Source organism: Trachypithecus francoisi, unplaced genomic scaffold (genome assembly GCF_009764315.1).
Source record: "Trachypithecus francoisi isolate TF-2019V2 unplaced genomic scaffold, Tfra_2.0 Lachesis_group8, whole genome shotgun sequence".
Classification (NCBI taxonomy): Eukaryota; Metazoa; Chordata; class Mammalia; order Primates; family Cercopithecidae; genus Trachypithecus; species Trachypithecus francoisi.
The window spans coordinates 106,624,661-106,642,608 of record NW_022681473.1 but is presented as its reverse complement, the minus strand read 5'-3'; positions in this window follow the sequence as shown (position 1 = coordinate 106,642,608).

The window sequence follows — 17,948 nt, the reverse complement described above, 5'->3', positions numbered from 1 at the left end:
ATCTTTATTATTTCTTTGTCTACTTTAAATATATAAATAAATATATATTTATATATAAATATATAAAATATATACATTTATATATAATATATATTTATATATAAAATATATACATTTATATATAAATATATATTATTTATATATTATATATATACATTTATATATAAATATATATATATATAAATATATATATATATATATATAAATATATAAAAATATATCTATTTCCCATTGGTTCAGTTTGTCTGTTTCTCTGAATCCATGGGTTCTGTATTTGTGGATTTAACCAACTGAAGATCAAAAATATTTGGAAATAAAAGGATGACTGCACTTGTACTGAACATATACAGAATTTTTCTTGTCATTATTCCCTAAATAATACAGTACATACTATCAGAGTGAACAGGCAACCCACAAAATGGGAGAAAATTTTTGCAATCTACCCATCTGACAAAGGGCTAATATCCAGAATCTACAAAGAACTTAAACAAATTTACAAGAAAAAGTGAAAAACCCTATCAAAAAGTGGGCAAAGGATATGAACAGGCATTTCTCAAAAGAAGACATTTATGCAGCCAACAGACACATGAAAAAATACTCATCATCACTGGCCATCAGAGAAATGCAAATTAAAACCACAATGAGATACCATCTCATACCAGTTAGAATGGCGATCATTAAAAAGTCAGGAAACAACAGGTGCTGGAGAGGATGTGGAGAAATAGGAACACTTTTACGCTGTTGGTGGGACTATAAACTAGTTCAACCATTGTAGAAGACAGTGTGGCAATTCCTCAAGGATCTAGAACTAGAAATACAATTTGACCCAGCCATCCCACTACTGGGTATATACCCAAAGGAGTGTAAATCATGCTGCTATAAAGACACATGCACATGTATGTTTATTGTGGCACTATTCACAATAGCAAAGACTTGGAACCAACCCAAATGTCCATCAATGATAGACTGGATTAAGAAAATGTGGCACATATACACCATGGAATACTATGCAGCCATGAAAAAGGATGAGTTCATGTCCTTTGTAGGGACATGGATGAAGCTGGAAACCATCATTCTGAGCAAACTATCACAGGGACAGAAAACCAAACACCACATGTTCTCACTCATAGGAGAGAATTGAACAAGAACACTTGGACACAGGGTGGGGAACATCACACACTGGGGCCTGTTGTGGGGTTGGGGACGGGGGGAGGGATAGCATTAGGAGATATACCTAATGTAAATGACAAGTTAATGGGTGCAGCACACCAACATGGCACATGTATACATATGTAACAAACCTGCATGTTGTGTACATGTACCCTAGAACTTAAAGTATAATTAAAAAAAGAAAAAACAACTCAATGCAGTACAATATTTATATGGCATTTATGTTGTATGAGGTATTACAAGTAATCTAGAGATGATTTAAAGTATATAGGAGGATGTGTGCAAGTTATATGCAAATATTACATCATTTTACGTAAGGGACTTGAGCATCTGTGGATTTTGGTAGCCATGGGGAGGTCCTGGAACTAATCCCCCACCAAGGGATGGGACAACTGTGTATGTATCCTATTGGTTCTGTTTCTCTAGAGAAATTGGCTTATGTAGCTGACATGTCTAAAATCTGCAGGGTATGTTGGCAAGTTGGAGACCAAGGGAGTTGCTGTTGCAACTGTCCATAAACAATCTAGAGACAGATTTTCCTGTTACTCACAGGACCTCAGTCTGTTTTCTCTCAAAGCTTTCAAGTGATTGGATGAGGTCCACTCACATTATGGAGAGTAATCTACCTTACTCAAAGTCTACTGATTTAAATGTTAATCTCATAAATAAAAATACTTTCTTTTTTTTCTTTTTTTTTTTTTTTGAGACGGAGTCTCGCTCTGTCGCCCAGGCTGGAGTGCAGTGGCCGGATCTCAGCTCACTGCAAGCTCCGCCTCCCGGGTTTACGCCATTCTCCTGCCTCAGCCTCCGAGTAGCTGGGACTACAGGCACCCGCCACCTCGCCCGGCTAGTTTTTTTTTTTTTTTGTATTTTTTAGTAGAGACGGGATTTCACGGTGTTAGCCAGGATGGTCTCGATCTCCTGACCTCGTGATCCGACCGTCTCGGCCTCCCAAAGTGCTGGGATTACAGGCTTGAGCCACCGCGCCCGGCCAAAAATGCTTTCATAACAACATACTGATGTATTAAGCCAAATATCTGGGCCTAGCTAAGTTGACACATAAAATTAACCAGGGTAATCAACACAGGTTAAATCTGGTCTCCAGAGAACGAGTTGAAATAATTCCTTCTTCAATTTTCTTGAAGTGTTTGTGTAGAATTGGTATTATTTCTTCTTTAAATGTCTGGTAGATTTCACCAGTGATGCTACCTAGGTCTGAATTTTTTTTTAAACTACAAATTCAATTTATTTAATAGATAAAGAGCTATTTGGGATATCTATTTCATCATCAGTGAGCTTTTTCAAGGACTGTGTCCATTTTATCCAAGTTGTGAAATTTATTGGCACGATTATTCATAACTGTTATGGGCTGAATGTTTGTGTTCCCCCGGAATTCCTATGTTGAATTCCTAACCTTGAATTGTGATGGTGATAGAAGGTGGGGCCTTTGGGAGAAGGTGGGGCATGGTGGCTCACGCCTGTGATCCCAGCACTTTGGGAGACTGAGGTGGGCAGATCACTTGACGTCAGGAATTTGAGACTATCCTGGACAACAGGATGAAAGCTTGTCTCTACTAAAAATACAAAAATTAGCTGAGTGTGGTGGTGTGCACTTGTAATCCCAGCTATTCAGGATGCTGAGGCAGGAGAATCTCTTGAACCCAGGAGGCGAGGATTGTGGTGAGCCGAGATCGTACCACTGCACTCCAGCCTGGGTGACAGAGCAAGTCTCAAAAAAAAAAAAAAAAAAAAAGAAGGTGGAGCCTTTGGGAGGTGATTAGCTCATGAGGGTGGAGCACTCATGAATGGCATTAGTACCCTTACAAAAGAGGCCCCAGAGAGCACCTTCTACCATTTGAGGATATGGTAAGAAGGTATGAACCAGGAAGTGGGTCTTTACCAGATACTAAATCTGGGAAATCTTGGATTTCCCAGCCTCCAGAACTGAGAAATAAATGTTGTTCAAGCCACCCATTCTATGATATTTTTGTTACAGCAGGGTGAATGGACTAAGACAATAACATTCCTTTCTTATTCTTTTTTTTTTTTTGAGACAGAGTCTTACTATGTTGCCTGGGCTGGAGTGCAGTGGCATGATCTCAGCTTAGCGCAACCTCCACCTCTCAGGTTCAAGCTATTCCCCTGCCTCAGCCTCCTGAGTAGTTGGGATTACAGGCATGAGCCACCTGGTCGGACTAAGTTTTGTGTTTTAGTACACGGGGTTTTGTCATGTTGGCCAGGCTGGTCTCAAACTCTGACCTCAGGTGATCTGCCTGCCTCAGCCTCCTAAAGCGCTGGGATTACAGGCGTGAGCCACAGTGCCTGACTTCTTATTCTTTTAATACCTGTAGGAACGGTGATGTTATTTCTCATTCCTAATATTAATAATTTATATATTTTCTGCTTTTTCCTGATCAATCTGGCTAGAAATTTATCAGTTTTATTGGTCTCTGGACCATCGTTTGGTCTCATTGATTTTTTTTTACTTATGGATTATTTATTTCTGAAATGTTTCATTGCTTTTTCTGTTGCGTTTCTGTTTCCTATTTTATTGATGTCAGCTCTGATCTTTATTTTATTTTATTTTTCATGGTTATTCTCATATTGTTTATTTTTGTTTAAACTTTGTTTGTAATTGTTTAAAATTATTTTCTCATTTATATGTGGTTTTGTTTTATTTAAAAAAAATTTTAACTTTTATTTTAGGTTCAGGGGTGCATGTCCAGGTTTGTTATATAGGTTAACTTGTGACTTGGGGGTTTGGTGTACAGATGATTTCATTACCCAGGTACTAAGCATAGTACCCAATAGATTTTTTTCTGAACCTCTCCCTCCTCCCACCCTCCACCCTGAAATAGCCCCCAGTGTCTGTTGTTCCCTTCTTTGTGTCCATGTGTTCTCATTATCTAGCTCCCACTTATAAGTGAGAACATGAAGTATTTGGTTTTCTGTTCCTGCATTAGTTTGCTAAAGATGATGGCCTCCAGTTCCATCCATGTTGCTGGAAAGTACATGATCTCATTCTTTTTTTATGGCTGCATGGTATTCCCTGGTGTGTTTGTACCTCATTTTCTTTGTCCAGTCTACTGTTGATGGCCATTTAGGTTGATTTCACGTCTTTGCTATTGTGAACAGTAATCTTCACTCTTTCTTTCTTTTTTGGGGGGGTTTACTTTGAGTTAATTTGCTCTTCTTTTTCTAGTTCCTTAAGGTGGAAGCTGTGCTCATTGTTTAAGACCTTTGTTCTTTTCTAAGATACATTTAATTCTGTCTATACGTTTCCTTCTAAATACTGCTTTAGCAGGAACCCCCAGATGTTGATACCTTTTGTTCTCATTATCATTCAGTTTAAATACTTTCCATTTTTCCATTGATTTGATTTTTGTCCATGGGCTACTTAGAAGTGTGTTATTTGCTTTCCAAATATTTCGAGAGTTCCCAGTGTATTTGTTTTCTATTACTGCCGTAATGAATTACCATAGATTTAGTGGCTGAAAACTATACAAGTTTATTATCTTATAGTTCTATAGGTCAGAAGTAGAGTATGGATCTCACTGAGCTAAAACTCAGGTGTCAGCAGGTTGCATTCCTTTTTGGAGGCTTTAGAGGAGACTCCATTTCCTGCCCAGTTGAGTTGTTGGCAGAATTCAGTTCATTGTGGTTGTATGGCTGAAGTCCCTGTTTTCTCAATGGCTGTAAAATGAGAACTATTTTTAGTTTCTAGAGGCCACCCACATTCCTTGGCCTCATGGCCTCCTTCCTCCATCTTCAAGGCCAGAAATGGTGAGTTGATGCCTTCTTACACTTTGTGTCTTTTCTTTTTCTTCTTTTGTTTCTTCTCTGCAACTCACGCTTGTGTCTTCCTCTTCCACTTTTAAAGACTCATATGATTATATTGGGTGCACCCAGATAATCCAGGATAATATTCCCATCACGGAGTCTCTAACTTTAATTATGTCTGTAAAGTCCCTTCAGTCATGTAAGGTGACCTCTTGTTAGGTCTAGGGAGTAGGATGTGGACATACTTGGGGGAAGCATTATTCTGACTAACATCCCTAGTTTATCTTTCTGTTATTTGTTTCTTATTTAATTCCATTATGTGACTAACCTTTTAAAATATATTGAGATTTGTTTTATGACCCCAAATATCATCAATTTTGATAAATGTTCTGTATGCACTTCAAAAGGCTGTGTATTCTGTTGGTGGTGGGTGTGGGGTTTTATAAACGTTAATCAAGTGAATTTGGTTTACGTATCTTACTGATTTTTGGTCTATGGTGGTACCACGGTATTCACAGGAGATTGGATCTAGAATCCTCCTCAGATACCAAAATCCATGGATGTTCAAGTCTCTTATACAAAATGGCATAGTATTTGCATATAACCTATGCACATTCTCTCATGTACTTTAAATCGTCTCTACATCATTTATAACACCTAATACAATGTAAATGCCATGTAAATAACTATTATACTGTATTGTTTAGGAAAAAATGACAAAAATGTTCATAAACATTCAGTGCAGATGTAACCATCCACTTTTGTCCTGAGTATTTTTGATTGATGGTTGATTAAATCCATGGATGTGAAACCCTCAGACAGAGAGGGTTGATTTGACTTGTTTTACTACCTTTTGAAAAAGGGATGTTGAAATCTGTAACTACAATTGTGATTTTTGTATATGATTCCTTGAAGTTTCATTAGTTTCTGCTTTAATTTTTTTTTTTTTTTTGAGATGGAGTCTCGCTCTTGTTACAGGCTGGAGTGCAATGGCATGATCTCAGCCCATTGCAGCCTCCGACTCTAGGGTTCAAGCGATTCTCCTGCCTCAGCCTCCAGAGTAGCTGGGATTACAGGTGCCCGCCATCATGCTTGGCTAATTTTTGTACTTTTAGTAGAGATGGGGCTTCACCATGTTGGCCAGGCTAGTCTCAAACTCCTGACCTAAAGTGATCTGCCCACCTCGGCCTCCCAAAGTGCTGGGATTGCTTCAATTTTTAAATTGTGTAATTGGGGTTTTTTATTTTAAAGATTTATTATTTATTTAATTTTAACAAGCTAATATAAATTGTATACATTTAAGGTGTGCAGCATGATGATGTTTTGAAATATGTATATCGTGTGGAGTGGCTAGATCAAGCTAATTAATATAAACATTACCTCAAATACTTATCATTGATTTGTGGTGAGTTGCTTTAATTTTTTTTTTTTTTTTTTTGATGACAGACTCTTGCTCTGTTGCTCAGGCTGGAGAGCAGTGGTGTGATCTCGGCTTACTGCAACCTCCACCTCCTGGGCTCAAGTGATTCTTCTGCCTCAGACTCCCAAGTAGCTGGGATTACAGATGTCCATCACTCCATCTGGCTAATTTTTGTATTTTTTGTAGAGACAGGGTTTCACCATGTTGGTCAGTCTGGTCTTGAACTCCTGGCCTCAAGTGATCTGCCTACCTCGGCCTCATAAAGTTTTGGGATTACAGGTGTGAGCCACCATGCCTGCCAATTTTGTATCCCTGTTATTAGGTGCATAAACATTTAGAATTGCTATATTCTCTTGACTCCTTTGTCATTGTGACATGACATGTATTTGTCTTCATTCCAGGTAACATTCTTTGGTCTTTGAAGTATGTCTTTGTCTGATGTTAATTATGGTTTTCTTTTGATTAGTGTTAGCATGGTATGTTCTTTTCTATTCTTTTATTTTTTTTCTTTGTGTTTCATTTTATCTTTGTGTTTTTATTGTTATATCTTCAAGCCTACTAATCTAATCTTTTCTTCTGTAATATCAAATCTGCTGTTAGATATAGCCAATGCATTTTTTTTCTTTTCTTTTTTTCTTGAGACAGTCTCCCTCTGTGGCCCAGGCTGGAGTGCAGTGGAGCAATCTTGGATCACTGCAACATCCGCCTACCAAGTTCAAGCAATTCTCCTGCCTCAGCCTGCAGAGTAGCTGGGATTACAGGCACTCACCACCACACCCAGCTAATTTTTGTATTTTTTAGTAGAGACGGGGTTTTGCCATGTTGGCCAGGCTGGTCTTGAATTCCTGATTTCAGAACTCCAGAACTCCTGATCTGCCTGCCTTGGCCTCCCAAAGTGCTGGGATTACAGGCATGAGCCACCATGCCCGGCCAGATATGGCCAATGCATTTTTTCCCCCTCTCAGATATCATAGTTTTCATCTCTACAAGTTTGACTTGGGCCTTTTAAAAAATGTTATTCATGTTGCTATTTAACATGTTCAATGTTTCCTTTACAGTAGTGCTCCTTTATCTGCTGTTTTGCTTTCTTTGGTTTTAGTTACCCATGGTCGACTGAGATCTGAAAATATTAAATGAAAAACTCCAGAAACAAACAATTTGTAAGTTTTAAGTTGTATGCCACTTGGAGTAGCATGATGAAATCTCCCATTGCCCTTTTTTGTCCCACCTAGGAAGTGAATCATCCTCTTTTCCAGTATATCCACACTGTCTATACTACCTTCCCTTATTCACTTAGTAGCTGTCTCGGTTATCAGATTAGCTGTCGTGCTGTGACAGTGCTGTGCTCATATAATCCTTATTTTACTTAATAATGACCCTAGAGTGCAGGAGTAGTGATGCTGTCATATGATCACAATTATTCTGTTTTATTATTATTGTTGTTAATCCCTTACTGTTCTTAATTTATAAATTAAACTTTACTGTATGTATGTATGTATAGGAAAATCATAGTATATGATGGAGTTTGCTATAATCTGATTTCAGGCATACACTGAAGGTCTTGGAATGTATCCCCCATAGATAAGGGAGGACTACTGTAGCTTCTTCAACATATAGAATCACTTGTTTAATGTCTTTGCCTAGTAATTCTATCATCTATATTATTTCTGGATTGGTTTTGATGAATTGATTTTTCTCCCTCATTCCAAGTCCCATTTTCTGGTTTCTTTGCCTGTCTGGTAAGTTTTGGTTAAATGCCAGAAATCATAAAATTAAGATGCTACATATTTTTGTGTTCCTATACATTTCCTTGAGCTTTGTTCTAAGATGCAATTACTCACTTGGAAAGAGTTTGATCTTTTGGGCCTTGCCTTTAAGCTTCCTTAGGTAGGACCAGCACAACGTTTATGCAGGGTTCATTTGTCCTCATTATTGAGGCAAAACCCTTCTGAACGTTCTTCCCCACACTCCATGAATTATGAGGGCACAGGAGCTTTTATTATTACTATTTTTTGAGACAGAGTCTTGCTCTGTCACTCAGGTTGGAGTGCAGTGGTACAATCTCGGCTCACTGCAACCTCCGCCTCCTGGGTTCAAGCGATTCTCCTGCCTCGGCCTCCCAAGTAGCTGGGATTACAGGCACCTGCCACCACGCCTGGCTAATTTTTGTATTTTTTGTAGAGACAGGGTTTTGTCATGTTGGCCAGGCTGGGCTTGAACTCCTGACCTCAGGTGATCCGCCTGCCTCAGCCTCCCAAAGTGCTGGGATTACAGGTGTGAGTCAGTGCGCCTGGCCACACAGGAACTCTTTCTGGCCTTGTGTGAGCTCCAAGGACTATTCTCTCTAATCTTTTCAAGTGGTTTTTGAATTTGGCATCTTGTACTTTTTTCATATGCACACACTGCTCACTACTTAGCTGAAGATTTGAGGGGCCTCTGCAGATCTCTGGAGTTGTCTCTGAGGGCGTCTCTGTCCTCTATTGTACTCTTATAAACTCTAGAAACCTTGGCCTGTAATCTCTGTCTCTTCACCTCAGTACTCTGCTCATCTCTGCTCTGCTTGGGTTCTCCTGCCATGAACCATAGGCTGGGAACTCTCTCCAGGCTGTAAGCTGGGGCAACCCTAGGGCTTCCCTTGTTTTTTTCCCACCTCTCAGAGATCACTGTCTATTTTTGCCTGAAATCCAATGTCTTAAAACCTATTATTTTCATCTATTTTATCTCGTCTTAATTGTTTCGTGCAGAAGGGTAAATTCAATTCCTGATACTCCAACTAGGCCAGAGGCAGAAATTGAGCTCCTCTTCTATACTCTTAATCTTTCCTTTATTCTATATTCCTCCTTTCCACTGTTTCCCCCCATACACTGCATTCAACTGCAATGTGGTGTTCCTTCTATGATGTGTATCCCTCCTGTCCTCTGCATCCCATATGTAATCTACAGTCTCCTCATCCGCTTATTTTTCTCACTTCAGCATCTACATTTATCCTGCACTACTCTGCCTCTGTCCAAGTAGGAAACGTTCTCAGGATTTCAACTCCACTTCCAACTCTTCCACCTGTCATTCCAAGGATATTTGCTAGGACATCTCTGCCCATGATGTCAGTAAGCAACAGGTACCTGTGGGATCGGACTTCATAAATAAGACCAATGTTCAGGGCTAGAAATTCTTTATTTAAAATTTTTTAATTTCCATAGGTTATTGGGGAACAGGTGGTGTTTGGCTACATGAGTAAGTTCTTTTGTTTTTTTTTTTTTTGAGACGGAGTCTGTTGCCCAGGTTGGAGTGTAGTGGCATGATCTCAGCCCACTGCAACCTCCACCCTCTGAGTTCAAGCGATTCTCCTGCCTCAGCCTCCCAAGTAGCTGGGATTATAGGCGCCTGCCACCGCACCTAGCTAATTTTTTGTAGTTTTAGTAGAGACGGGGTTTCATCATCTTCACCAGTCTGGTCTTGAACTCCTGACTTCATGATCCACTCCCAAAGTGCTGGGATTACAGGCGTGAGCCATCATGCCGGGCTATGAGTAAGTTCTTTAGTGGTGATTTGTGAGATTTTAGTGCACCCATCATCTGAGCAGTACACACTGTACCCAATTTGTGGTCTTTTTATCCCCAACCCTGAGTCTCCAAAGTCCATTGTGTTGTTCTTATGCCTTCACATCCTAATAGCTTAGCTCCCACTTATGAGAGAGAACATATGATGTTTGATTTTCCATTCCTGAGTTACTTCACTTAGAATAATAGTCTCCAATCTCATCGAGTAGAATAATAGTCTCCAATCTCATCGAGGTCTCTGTGAATGCCATTAATTCATAATTCATTTTTTTTAGGGCTGAGTAGTATTCCATCATATATATGTATGTGTGTGTACATATATACATGTATATATATGTATACATGTATATGTGTGTGTATATATGTATATATGTATATGTATATATACATATACACACACACATACACACATACATACACACATACTCCACAGTTTCTTTATCCACTCATTAATTGATGGGCATTTGCGTTGCCTCCATGTTTTTGCAGTTGCTAATTGTGCGGCTATAAACACGCATGTGCAAGTATCTTTTTCATATAATGACTTCTTTTCCTCTGCATAGATACCCAGTAGAGGGATTGCTGGATCAAATGGTAGTTCTACTTTTAGTTCTTTAAGGAATCTCCATGCTGTTTTCCATAATGGTTGTACTAGTTTACATTCCCACCAGCAGTGTAGAAGTGTTCCCTGTTCACCACATCCACTCCAACATCTTTTTTTTTTTTTTTAATTTTTCGATTATGGTCATTCTTGCAGGAGTAAGGTGGTAATGCATTGTGGTTTTGCTTTGCATTTCTCAGGGCTAGAAATTCTTAGCTAAAGAGGGAATTAAGAGACCTGTTGTTCTGGTCGGCTCTAAATTTGGGAGGAGGAATATGGGATTAGGGTAAATAGAACCCCTGAGTCCATAGCCTGTTGAGTGAACAGGGTGTGATGATGCAGTGATAGTTATACTGCATTGTTGGAATTGTCTCTGAGTTATTAGGGTTTCCCTGGCTTCTCAGCATCATCTCCAATTCTTCCATTTTGAGGTATTCTTAAATAAAATAAGTGTTCAGGGTTAAATAGCTCGAGAACTCATTGAGAAAAGTTGGGAAATATTTTTGTCATTATATCTAGTTGCTTGTACTTTACAGGACCAAGGAATGGGCAAATGCCAGGAGGGCAAATCTCTGTCTCCTAATCATGTCCCAGCTCTGGGATGGGGCCAAGACTTGTACCAGGGATGTCTGAAGGAACTAAGAGTCAACATATCTGAAAAGGGACGCTTGGTTTTCAGACAGCATCCCTTTCTGAATAATCTATAACTATGGATTCACCCAGTAAAGAAAGCTCTTACCTCTTCTCTTTCCACACCAAACTTTTTCTCTTATTCTCTACTGCAAATCAAAGTACCTTTACCTAGGATGAGGTTGATTTTAGCTGGCTGTTCCTAGACATCAATCCAAGCCAAACAGTTGGAGGAATAGCAGGTTCCTTTGAGTAGGGACGCTGTGCTTGCAAGTTTTCAGTATGTTCATTTTGATTATTTTTCTATCTATGTTAGTAATATCTGTATTTCCCATCGATATCTTATTGGTCTTCTGTGGAAGTTCCATCAGCATCATCTTCAAGGTCAGTTCATGTCAACATTTATTGAGGATATATTATGAACTAGGCTCTGAACTATGTAGGAGCTAGTACATCAAAGAAAAATGCAGATTCTGTCCTCATATCTAGTAGTGAAAAAATTCATCCATCCATCATCTATTCATCCATTCATCCACTCATCATCCATCCATCCATTCACCCATCCAGCCATCCATTATCATCCATCCTTTCAATAAACATACAGATACATCTAATATGATGGTAGGAATATGACAGAGTTATAAACAGAGTTACAGAGTTGTTTGGCACCAAGAAGTAGTAGTTTTTAGCCTCATCTGAGAGGGATTTTGAAAGCTTCCTGGAGGAAATCATCATCTGTTTAGTTTTGATGCGTGAATAGAAGTCACGTGAGAAGTGGAGGCAAGGTGAGTCACGCCACAGCTCAAGGCCTGGATCCACAACATCACCCATAGATCAGGGATAGGCTGGCCACTTGAGGCCTTCTAGACTTTGTCTAGGAATGAGCTCAACGTCTCTCAGGCCCGGCGTCACGCGCTGCCCTTCACCAAGGTCTTTGCCACCTACTGCCCTTTGCGCATGCAGTATGTATGTGGCAGCGCGCTGTAGCTGCAGGGCTACTGGCCTATGTACTCTGAGGACCAGCAGTGTGACCTCGCCCTGGATCTGGTGCTGCCACAAGGCCCAGACCACTTCAGCTGGGCGTCATCTGACTTTGTGAACTCTGGGCCTTAGAGGAGGCCCCAAGTTGTGGTCGCCAGGCCCAGGAGGCAACTGCACAGTGGAGAGGGAGCCGGGGTGCACAGGGAAGTAGGTCCCTACTATTAACCAGGAGTTTGGGGTCCTCTCCTGAAGTAGGCAAGAACTGCACTTCTCTTTCTCTCCTGATTCTTGGTTTTCCTTTGAGTCATCTGGAGCTGCCTTCTCATCAGGTGCACTCTTCATGGGAAGCAACTCTTGCCCCCACTTCCTCTGGGCACAAGGAGTAAGTTCTGCTAAATTAAATTAAATGTGTTCCAGGCTGGGCGCGGTGGCTCATGTCTGTAATCCCAGCACTTTCGGAGGCTGAGGTGGGCAGATCACCTGAGGTCAGGAGTTTGAGACCAGCCTGACCAACATGGTGAAACCCCATCTCTAGTAAAAATACAAAAATCAGCTGGTCATGGTGGGTGCCTGTAGTCCTAGCTACTTGGGAGGCTGAAGGGGGAGAATCACTTGAACCTGGGAGGTGGAGGTTGCAGTGAGCCGAGACTGTGCCACTGCACTCCAGCCTGGGTGACAGAGCAAGACCCTGTCCAAAAAAAAAAAAAAAAAAAAAATTAAATTTGCTCCAAAATGCTGTAATTTAGTGAACTGCAACCTCCTTTTTTCTTTTCTTCTTCTTCTTTTTTTTAATTGTATGATTCCATTTATTTAAAGCTATAAAACTAGCAAAACTAGTCTATGGTGATAGAGGTCAGAATAGGGGATACTTTGTAGGGAGGATTTGACTGGGATGTAACCTCATTTAATATGTAAACAAACTACAACCTGACCTGAGAGTATATTTTTGTAAGAAGAAAGGAAGTCTCCTCCAATCATAGCAGCCAGCTTTCAGTCAGGGGCAGACTGTAGACTGATCAGATGTGTCTAAATTAGGCAAAGGCTGATCTATAACCGATCAGGCTATATCCAATACCATTTCCTTTTTCTATTTATAAACACTACTTGTCCACTGTTGCTGGGTGGAGGTCTCTGAGACTCTCTAATATAGCTCTCTCATTTAATGAGGTGAGTTTAAATCAGGTCTTTTTGTAGTGAACTGTAGCCCTAATCAACATCATCTCCTGAACCAAGACTGACCAGCTGGACTCAAATGCTATTGAACTATGTTTATTGCATGGACTGAGTTGTTTGATTTTGACTAGTTGTTTGTGGAAACTCCTGATAAGGAGCGTACTTCAGTTTCTTGGCATTGTCCACTCATAGTCATCATAATAGTCTCCCTGACTGGGTGCGGTGGCTCACCCCTGTAATTCCAGCACTTTGGGAGGCCGAGGCAGGCAGATCACTTGAGGACAAGAGTTCAAGACCAGATTGACCAACATGGTGAAACCCCAACTCTACTAAAAATACAAAAATTAGCCGGTTGTGGTTTTGGGCGCCTGTAATCCCAGCTACTTAGGAGGTTGAGGCAGGAGAATTGCTTGAACCCAGGAAGTGGAGGTTGCAGGGAGCCAAGATTGTACCACTGCATTCCAGCCTGGGTGACAGAGCGAGACTCCATCTTAAAAATAATAAAAAATAATAATAACAATAATAGTCTCTCTGATGTGTTGCTTCCCCTGGGAAGTCTTAAGTGCTCCTATGCAGTCATTCTTTATACATCAACTGGTCTATTAGGGTTAGAATAACAAAAACATGAAGAAAGCAGCACAAAGAATCATCCAACTAAGGTGAAGTTGTGAATTGTGAGTTCAATATTAAAACAAAACAAGTCCATTATGATGGTGATGGAAAATGGGGTCAAGGGCCAAAGTTTTGGTCAATCTCTCAAAATTGAGATGCTGACCAAAAGGCAGAAATGTTTAAATTAAATTTGGCCCAAAGCTGCTGGCGTATCTGTTGAACTGCAACCCAACTTAGTATTTAAGTCAGCTACCTCCCAACTGAGACCATATTCTTGTAACAAACAGCTGAATCTCAGCAAGTCACAGCTGCTGTACTTTAACCAGTCACAGGCTGCCAACTGATCAGACCATGTCCATATAAGGCAAATGCTGAGCTGTACCCCATCAAACTGTTTGTGTGTATTACTTCCAATAAATTCGGCCTGCCCATGTTGCTGGGTGAAGCACTCTGAACCTTTACTGGTTCAGGGTGCTGCCCAATTCATAAATTTTCTTTGCTCAAATAAAGTCTGCTTAATTAAAAAAAAAAAAAGAAAAGAAAAGAAAAAAAAAAAAAAAGAAAAGTGAGGCAAGGAAAGAACAGTCCAGGCAGAGAAGGAAGCATGAGCAAAGACACAGAGGTGGAGAGCAGGGAGAATTTCAAGAGATTTAGTTTTACTAGAGCATGAAGTTCAAGTTGCAGAGTGTTAGCAATAAGGGAGAGGTGGTAAGGATCCAAAGGCAGAAGACCTGGAGTATAAGGCTAAGTAGGGGGTATGGGCTTCTTCCTGTATGAGGTTACGCATCCTTGAAGAGCTTCAAGCAGGAAGTGATATGGCACACCTAATTCTGGAGGCAGAAACAGAGAGAAATCAGTTTGAAGAGCTATTTAGGGAGTGCCATTTGGTGACTAATTGGATGTGGAAAATGAGGGTGCAGGAGGCATCCAGGCCAATTCCAGGGTTTCTGATCCAGCAGCACTGTGTAGATGGTGGTACCCTTTGCTGGGGACGGACAGGCAGGTGGAGGAGATGGTTTGAGGGATTGAGGGTGGGTGGGGGGTGGAATGGTGACTTCAATTTTGAACATCTTGAATTTGAAATGTCTGTGAAGTCTGTGGGCTCCCAAATGAATACATCCAGAATATGTCTGAAGCCTAAGAGGATATCTGATCTGGTTAGGTCTGGGGATAGAGATATGGGAAAGTAAGAAAAATAGGTGAAGTGTGAAGGGTATTGGAATGAGAACAGAACCTCCAGGAACACCAATGTTTAAGGAGCAGGTGGAGGAGGAATTTCAAGAGAGGTAAGGAGGGGCAGATGATGTCATGGAAGCCAAGGAAGTGAGCAGTCAATCTTTCACATACCTCTGAGAGGTCTGCTCTTGAAAGGCTCATGGAATGCTTCTTTGATTTGGCAAGAAGGAGGGCACTGTGATGTTTTGAGAGTTTCTGGAGTGGTAGAGGAGGAAGCCTGACTGTAGAGGGCTGAGGATCGGAGGGAAATGAGGAAGTTGGCCTAGTAGACTTCTCTTTGGGGCTTAAAAAGGTAGAGAGAGAAAGGGAAGTATCTGGGCAGGAGGCATGCAGGGTCAAGGGATAGCTTATCTTAGCGTGGGAGAGACGAGTAATTGGGACTATAAGCACATGCCACCATGCCCGGCCAATTTTTGTATTTTTAGTAGACATGAGGTTTCACTATGTTGATCAGGCTGGTCTTGAACTCCTGACCTCATGATCCACTTGCCTTGGCCTCCCAAAGTGCTGGGATTACAGGTGTGAGCCACCATGCCCGGCCTGGAGTGCCTTCTTTATCTCCAAGTTCTATTCGTCCTTCCCTTCAAGGCCTAGATAAAGTCTTTCCTCCATGGAGCTTTCTCTGCCTCTGAATACCTGCAACACTGTCTGTAGCACGCATGAGTGATTAATCGCATCATCTGTCCTTGTGTTGCTGTTTAACTTTTTGCATGCTTGACTACTCTTATATAATTGCAAGCTCCTTGAAGACAGGAACTGTTTATTGATATCCTCCTAGCAGTTAGCATAGTGCTGATAGCCACATGAGTGATTAGAAAAGCACTAATTGAAGGAATGCATAAACAATTAAATACAGAGCTTTTAAGTCATGACAATGAGAAACATTCTTTTTTTTTTTTTTTTTTTGAGACGGAGTCTTGCACTGTCACCTGGCCTGGAGTGCAATGGCACGATCTGCGCTCACTGCAACTTCTGCCTCCTGGGTTCAAGTGATTCTCCTGCCTCAGCCTCCCAAATAGCTGGGATTATAGGCGCCCACCACCATGCCTGGCTAATGTTTTGTATTTTTAGTAGAGACAGTGTTTCACTATGTTGGCCAGCTGGTCTCAAACTCCTGACCTCGTGATCCGCCTGCCTTGGCCTCCCAAAGTGCTGGGATTATAGGCGTGAGCCACCGTGCCCGACACATTCTTCTTTAAAATTTTTATTTTTAAATTTTACTTTAAGTTCTGGGATGCATGTGCAGAACGTGCAGATTTGTTACATAGATATACATGTGTCATGGTGATCTGCTGCACCTATCAACCCATCATCTAGGTTTTAAGCCCCTCGTGCATTGGGTATTTGTCCTAATGCTCTTCCTTCCCTTGCCCCCCATGCCCCTGACAGGCCCCAGTGTGTGACAATGGGGAGCATTCTTTATGATCACAGTCAGTAATGAATAGATGCTCTGACCATTAGAATTGGCTGCTAGTTCCAGCTCTGCCCCACCCCATCTGTGACTTGGGCAATGACTTGACCTCTCGGAGCCTCAGTATCCTCATCTGTAAAGTGAGGCTGACATCTAACTTGCTGTGTCAACATAAAGATTAAATGAGATAATGCAGGTAAAGTGCTAAGTACAATTTCTGAAGCCTGTATTGAGTAAATGTTCAATACATGTTAGCTGTGATTGCCTGTATTACACTGAGCCATGCCTCCCCTTGACAGGGCACAATCAAGTATACTTGGGACAAAACTGCCATCCCTGGGCTAGCCTGCTGATCAGAAGCTAGTGATGGACAACATCATGGAGGCGTCTTCTGAGCCTAAGTGTTGATGCTTAGAGTGAAGGAAGTGACTCTTCAACAGGGACCAAAAACAAATAGAAGCTGTAGCTATAGCTCATAGCTGTAGCTATGTTCCCCCATACTGAGGGGGAACAGTATGTGGAGGCTGCTGGTCACAAACGGCCTTTTTAGTGGTGGTCGCACTCGTAAATAGCCCTGCTGTCAGTGCAGAGAGGGAGAGAATAGAGCCCGCTGGTTTGAGCTGGATTAGGACAGTTCCTGGATGCTCCGGCCTCCTCTCTCTGCAAGCAGAGTGTGCTGTGGGAGACTGAGAACAAAGCACTCCCACACTGGCCTCCGCCCAGCTGCCGCTGTACCTCTCCCACCCTCACTCCCAGGAGCCACGCTTAGCAGTGCAGCCCACATCCTGCGCTGCTTAACCACAGCCCGCCTCTGGCTGCAGGCGGCTGCCTTAGGGTGGGGGTGTGCCTGCTTGAGACACCTCCCTCCTTCACTTCTCCAGCCCTGGCTCCGCAGCTTTTCCTGGCAACTTGTGGAAATCTGTGTCCCATCCCCAAGCCGGGCTTCCACCGCCACCGTCTTCTTCCGTAACTTCATCTGTTTTTCAAGGCCTGGTTCTGTCTTGCCCATTTTCTACCAACCACTCCATCAGGGAGCCATCAGTCATTCTCTGCCACCTTTGATGTCTTCCTCTGAGAGAAGTTGGTGAAACTTCCTTTCTTTCTCTCCCTCCCATCCTCTTTCTTTCTTCCCTTCCTCAATCCCTCCCTTCTTTCCCTTTCCTTTTATTTTTCTTTCCGTCTCTTTTTCTTTTCTCTCTCCTCCCTTTACTCTTTCTTTCTTTTTCCTTTTCTTCTTTGTTTTTGAGATGGAGTCTCGCTCTGTTGCCCAGGCTGGAGTGCAGTGGCGTGATCTCAGCTCACTCCCGGGTTCACGCCATTCTCCTGCCTCAGCCTCCCAAGTAGCTGAGACCACAGGCGCCCGCCACCACGCCTGGC